The sequence below is a fragment of the Calidris pugnax genome, unplaced genomic scaffold, assembly GCF_001431845.1.
Source record: "Calidris pugnax isolate Ruff unplaced genomic scaffold, ASM143184v1 scaffold118, whole genome shotgun sequence".
In the NCBI taxonomy this organism is placed as follows: Eukaryota; Metazoa; Chordata; class Aves; order Charadriiformes; family Scolopacidae; genus Calidris; species Calidris pugnax.
In genome coordinates this window covers 5,495,480-5,501,800 of record NW_015090855.1, presented here as the reverse complement: position 1 = coordinate 5,501,800, position 6,321 = coordinate 5,495,480, and positions in this window count along the sequence as shown.

The following is a 6,321-nucleotide window of genomic DNA, read 5'->3' as shown; positions in this document are numbered from 1 at the left end:
CCCCTGCCCCCCCATTGCCCACCACCATCCCTCTCCCCACCGCTGACATTGGTGCCACGTCCTCCCAGCGCAGGGGAGGGGGGCCGGTGACGGGCTGGCTGCTCCGCGTGCTTTATGGCCTGCTACCTGTCATAAACTGAGAAAATCAGGATCAATAAATCTTCCAGGAAACAAAAATCAGGGGAAATAAAATGAACTCAATGGGGAAACACAGATAAACGGAATTGAAAACGCCTGCTGGGACAGCTTGGTGCCCTCATAAAGCGGAGATATACAGGCTGCCGCGCTCCCTCCCCACGGCGGGCAGGATTCATCACCGCGGCCCCCGCTCGGCGCAGGCGGGAGGGCTGCTGGCAGCCAGCAGGGAAGGGGGGCAGCCCCCCCACTCACCCCATAGCAGGGGCAAAGCCAGGTTGTGCATCCCCCCAGGCACCTGGAAATGACCCACCGGACCCCTGCCCTGTCCCCTAGCAACCCCCCCATCCCTGCCCCGTGGGGCACGCAGCCCCCAGGAGCCTGGGCAGGACCCTGACAGTTCTGGTGGAGCCCTGCAAGGAGCAGTGATGGTTTCCCACTGCCCCCCCCTCCCACTGCCTCCACCTCCCACTGCACAATGGTCCACACAAGGCACCACCCGCCGGCTGCTGGGATGGCCAGGGCTTAAACAGCGGTGTGGGCAGGCAGACAGGTTGACGTTTGTGTAAACATGTATTGGAGGGCGATTAAATATGTATTGGACATTTGCAAATGCATGTTAATCACCCCATTAAGGCTCGCGCTTGCTCTGTGAGTTATTTACCCCACCGAACCATTGCAGCACTGGTCAATCAGAAGCTTCTTTCTCTGCCTCACCAGGGGCTGGCTCCGTCCTGCTCCAGGCAGGGACAGGGGCTGGGGGCTTCTCAGCCTCCCCCAGGGAGACCAGGAGGCCCCCCCGGGCAGGTGGGTACAGGTTCGTGCCACCAGAGCAGCCTCTGCCACCCCTTGTCCCTCCCTCTGGCTGCTGCTGTTATGCCGTGGGCTGTGATCGAGTGTGGCTTATTCTTCCCTTCACAAAGCTCCCAGTCATAATTCATGGTTTATTACAGTTCGGTGAGTCAAGACACTCGGAGGACTAATTGCTGGTTGAGCCTCGCGCTCCCATCGTCTGCTCCCTCGGCAGCCCCCTCCCTGCACCCCGGCAGCAGCAGCAGCATGTCATGAGACACGACAGGAAGGGAACCAGCTCTGGACGTGGCCACCACAGCCCTGGGACCCTGAAACCCCTCACCCCAGCTGAGGGCATGCCCCTGGCAGCTCCGTCGGACCCTGGTCCCAAGGCATGTCAGCAGCTGCATCCCACCAGCAGCTCACCCCACCAGGCTGCATCCAGGAGAGCTGGTCCCCACCGGCACCCAGACCTGCCAAGGGTACCAGCGGGTCGGTGCTGCCATCACAACCCGCCTGCACCGCTTTCACACTGGTTCCCTGCCACCAGGTGCCACCAGGGCCACCCATACCACCCCAGGGCAGAAGAAAAGACAGGAGAGAGCAACCAGCACTGCCAGGAAAGAGGAGCTGCTCCCTCCCTGCCCGCTTCCAACGGTGTGCATGGAGATCCCCCGGAGAGGACCCTGCAGAGCTGCTGAGACCGCCGTTCCCCCCTCACTCCCCCCACACTCTCCAGCCCGGCGCCAGGGCTGTCGGCAGAGCTCAGCCCTCCCCGGGGATGGCTGCTGAGGGCCTGATCCTGATCCTGCTCCACTGACATAGTCCGTACAAACCCTGCCCTGCATCCCCTGAGAAGGACTGGCTCCTGACCCGCTGGGTTGGCACCACCCTGTGCAGGAAAAACAAAGGCATCTGACAGCAACTGCAGCCCATGGTGCCCTCCCCTGCCCAGGTACCCCCATTCCCCCCGGCTGATGGAGAGAGGGACAGTCTCGGCTGCAGAGGCACCGATGTCCAGCTGGCAGCAAAGGTCCCTGTGGCACATCCCAGCATGTGCACCAGGCAGTAACCCGGGGGGGGGACGGACCCTCGTTGGTGCCACAGTCCCCATCCATCCCTCAGCACAGGCTGCCCATGCAGGAGTCACCCCAGGAGACCAGAAGGCACAGGAGACATCCCCCTGGATGGACCTGGGAGCAGAAGCCCGGGTACTGCTCTGGCAGGCTGGCTGTGCCAGCCCCACGCTGTCCCCACAGTGGGGACATGGGCATCGCTGGCGTGCGCTGCCCAGGATGGGCGAAAACCTCCCTCCTCTTCCCACCTGCCCATTAACATCTGTGAACGAATCTCCTCCTGACAAGCCTGCGAGCGGGGATGCTGACCCCGGGGGTCACCAAAAACACATCACGGCCACAAACCGGTGCATAAACACCGCAGCAGCCAGCGTCACCGGTGAGAGCAGGGCAGGCAGCGCCCGCTCCGGCAGCTGCGCTGGGGGCAAAGGGCTGCGGCGGCGAGCGGCTGGCAGGGACGGAGAGAGGGCCAGGGACAGAGCCCGGGATGGATCCGGCCACAGACCCGGCTCAGGCAGGTCCCGGCCCAGGGAGAACCCAGCCAGTGCCAAGTTGCTCACAGCCTGACCCCGGCACCGCGGCTCCACCGGCAATCCTGCCATTGCCCTTTCCCAGGGAAGCATCAGGCTGGAGCGCCAGGAACGCCGGCCGGGGATGGGAGGGCTCCCGCCAGCACGCTGGGGAGGAGAGTGCCATTTCTCTGCCCCTATTTACTGTCATATTAGCAGCAGAATTAGCTCAAATTTGCAGCATAAATTAAAAACAAAGAAAAAAAACAAAAACAAAAACAGCTAATTCGGTAATTGTGATCAGGCCAGAGCTCACCTTGCCAGGGAGCTGGAATTAACCTTGAAACCTGTGAGTATGTCTAACTGTGAACCATTTACAGCTGGGCTGCTCCCCCAGCTCCTGCCCTCCCAGCAGCCTCCCCCTGCCCGGGTTGTACCACCAGGGCAGAAGAGACACCAGTGGTGAGAAACCTCCCCCAGCCCAGCCCCAGCTACGAGGAGCTTTCCCCAGGCGAAGGGACTCGCTGCTCCCGGGGAATGGTGCTTCTCAGACAATTCCCTCCCGAGGGGAATGAGGAGGAGCAGTTATTTGATAGTCTAAGTAGCAAAAAAACCTAAAATGGCCTGTTACGTCGGCTCCCGGGGGGCCCCTCGGCAGTGCTGTGCAGCCATCCTTCAGCTGCCACACGCCGTGGAGCTGGCGTCTGCCAGGGGGTGATTCCCAGCAGGCAGGGCACCCGGCAGCGGGCAGGAACCGGGATGGGGCAGACAGGAGCTCAGCCCCCCAGTTTTCATGCCCAGCACCCAAAATACAAGCCATTGGCACTGACAGCCCACGCCAAGCACGGTGCTGGAACCCAGCCCACAGAGCTGGCAGTGCCCGCTACTCGCAGGCACAGTGCCCCCCTGCCCAGATCTACCTGCCCCATGACTGGTGGGCTCATTCTGACCCAGCTCCACGTGGAGCACACACTTCAAGGCATCAACGCATCCAGCCAATGGTCCCAGTGCCCAGCCACGCACCAACCGCAGCCATAGGGAGGGAAGAGCCAGGCAGGAGATAAACCCACAGCCAGAAGAAATGGCCACGGAAGAGAAGAGCCCAGACACGGGCAGAGCCGTCGGAGGATGGGGCTGGGAAGGGCTGTCCATCCTGAGCCACGTTAAGTCCTTCTCGCACCATGAACCAAAATCCTAGAGGAGCTGCAAAGGGGAGAGCACCCACCTGAGGTCCCTGCCCGGGCTCCCAGCCCCAAGAGCAGCACCGGCTGAAGGCGGGGGGAGCAAAGTGGAGCCTCCACCTCCCCGTCCCCCCTCCGGTTCCCCGGTCCCTGCCCCGGCACCACCGCGCTGCCCACCGCTCCCGGACCGCGCGCAGCCGCACCGGCTGTTGGTTTGATTTGCTGCCTCGCTCCCAGGGAACGTTATGATTAAAATTAGCTGTCACTGTCCTAACGTAATAATTCCCAGTGTCTGGCCCATCGTCTGTCAGCTTCTTCAAGGGAAAAGAAAGCACAGACATTTGATGAGGAGAGGTGTCAGAAGTAATTGCGTTGAATGACTGCACGAGCAGCAGCAGGAAAAACACATCGGGTGGAGAATTCCCATCAGGAAGCACGAAAAAATCCGGCAGAATGCAAAGTGTTTATGAAAGTAATTGATAGAATAATCATCGGGGTGTGAGAGAAAGGAGAAGGGCAGCACCCGGGGGAGCCGGGGCACCGCTCCCTCCAGCCCTCAGTCCTTCATCAGCAGCTGTACTGACGGTGAGACACTCAGGCTTGCAAACCGTGCGAGGAAGGAGCTGGGCTTCTCCTCCTCGGGAATGTGAGCTGCTCACCCAGCGGCTCTCCCTGCCCTGCTCCGGGAGCCGACAGGCTGGAAACGCGGCTGGAGCTTCCCAGCCAGCGCCGGTTTGAAAGCCGATGGCACCAGCCCAGCGTGCACAGGCTGTCTGCAACGGGGGGCATGAATAATTGAAGGCACCAGCCTGAGGAGAGGAGAAGAGAGAAGGGGAGAGGCGGGAGGTAGCGCTGTGGGTAGGGAAGGGATGGCGAGGAGGGATCCTGCAGCTCAGGTGCTTTCCCAGGGGCAAGAGGACATACAGAGCCCATCCGCGCTCCAGCCTCACTCCATCCTTGCTGGAGACAGAGCCTTCGCCGTGGGGGCAAGAAAAGGACTTTCTTCGACTGAGTTTTTCCCTCCCAAGCAGCCCTGGCTGCCATCTGAGTGGAGGGACATCGCTCACGCCTGCAGGGAGGGGGGCCACCCTCACCCCGAGAGGTGGTCACGGCCACCTGCCAACACCTGCAGGCAACACCCTGCTCCCATTCAACTCCCTCGCTGCATCCGCTGTGGATAAGTTAAAGAGAACAGCAAAGATGCTCCCGGGCTGTGCCGGACCCTCGCGGTGCAGCAGAGGCTCCTCCAGGCCTCCTGCACCGGGCAGAGATGGCACCGAGCACCGGCCGCCTCCTGCCGTGGGCACAGCCTGGCAGGACCTGCTCACCCCGTTGGCCACGCCAAATCCACCCCATCAGCCACGGCCCCTCTCCCGTTCCGTGCCCCCCGACCCGCCAGGCTCTCCCAGCGCGGAGGGAAAGCTGTACCAGCGAGTAATGAAATGATCAATCTCCGATCTGCTAAACAGCAATTTATACAGGTTTTCAGCGCACACAGCTTTTATCAAATTGGTATTCACCTACTGAACACAAATGGCTTATTATACATGACCCACTTATTCACTGCTTTTCAGTATCGTTAATAAAGGTTTCTGTTGTGATTAAGTGAGTTGCTGCAGAACTGCTCGTAGTAGCGAGCTGTAATGTGGCTCCAAAGTGCACTCGCCCTCCCAGAATATTTCTCCTCCTTTGCTCCCTGCTCCCTCACAGCGACCATTTCACTATTTATTTGCCTATTGCTGAATTTCTGAGGGGAGCAGCGGCGGCTAATGGAGGCTCTTCGCCCACATCTCCTTCCGGCACGCCGGGCTGGCAGGTCCGGAAACCCTCCTACCTTTATCCCCCCCAACACGAAGGCAGAGCATCCCTTCCCCGGGCAGGCGGGTACCCACCGGCCCGGGCACCGCATCGCTGCGGGACACCGTGCACCTCCCCGGCACCACCGTGGCCCCAAGGCTTCCCGTGACTGGAAGCTCCTCGGGGCAGAGAGCGTCTCCCCTCCGCACACCGGGCGCTCCGGTGCCGTGTGAGGGGAACGGCGGTGGTCCCGGCACCCAGCCCACACCCCACGGTCACTCCTCGGGCTCAGCTTTAAACCCACCCGTGTCACCCCACAGGGAGCAATGAGGGTCTCAGCGCTCTCCTCCGAAGGGGCTCTGTCTCCCGTCACCTGCTGGCACCCCACACGTGGAAACTGCCCCCCGTGCGGGGACAGACTTTCACAGTGGGTTGCGGGAAGAGGTTCCCGTTTTCCTCAGCTGGGCTGCACCACCGACCCGCCGGCCCGCCGTGCACCGGAGCCGGCAGAGGAGCCACGGCAGGCGGGGAACGGGAGAGGAGCGACCGCCGGGAGAGTCGCTCCCGGTGCCAGCGGCGTGTGGCGGGGGACAGGGATGCGCGGGGGCGTGCAGGGGGGTGCACGCTTGCACGGGGATGTGCACAGGGATGCGCACACTTCCACGGGGTGCGCGCAGGGACGCACCGTGCAAAGCCCCCCCCCGGGTTCAGCAGCCCAGCGGCGGATCCCGAGGCCGAACCCCGGACTCCAGGGACGGGAGCGGCGGAGCGCAGCCCCCGGTTCGGCCGGGCCGACCTCCGCTCCCCGGAGCCGCCGGCGCGACGGACCGC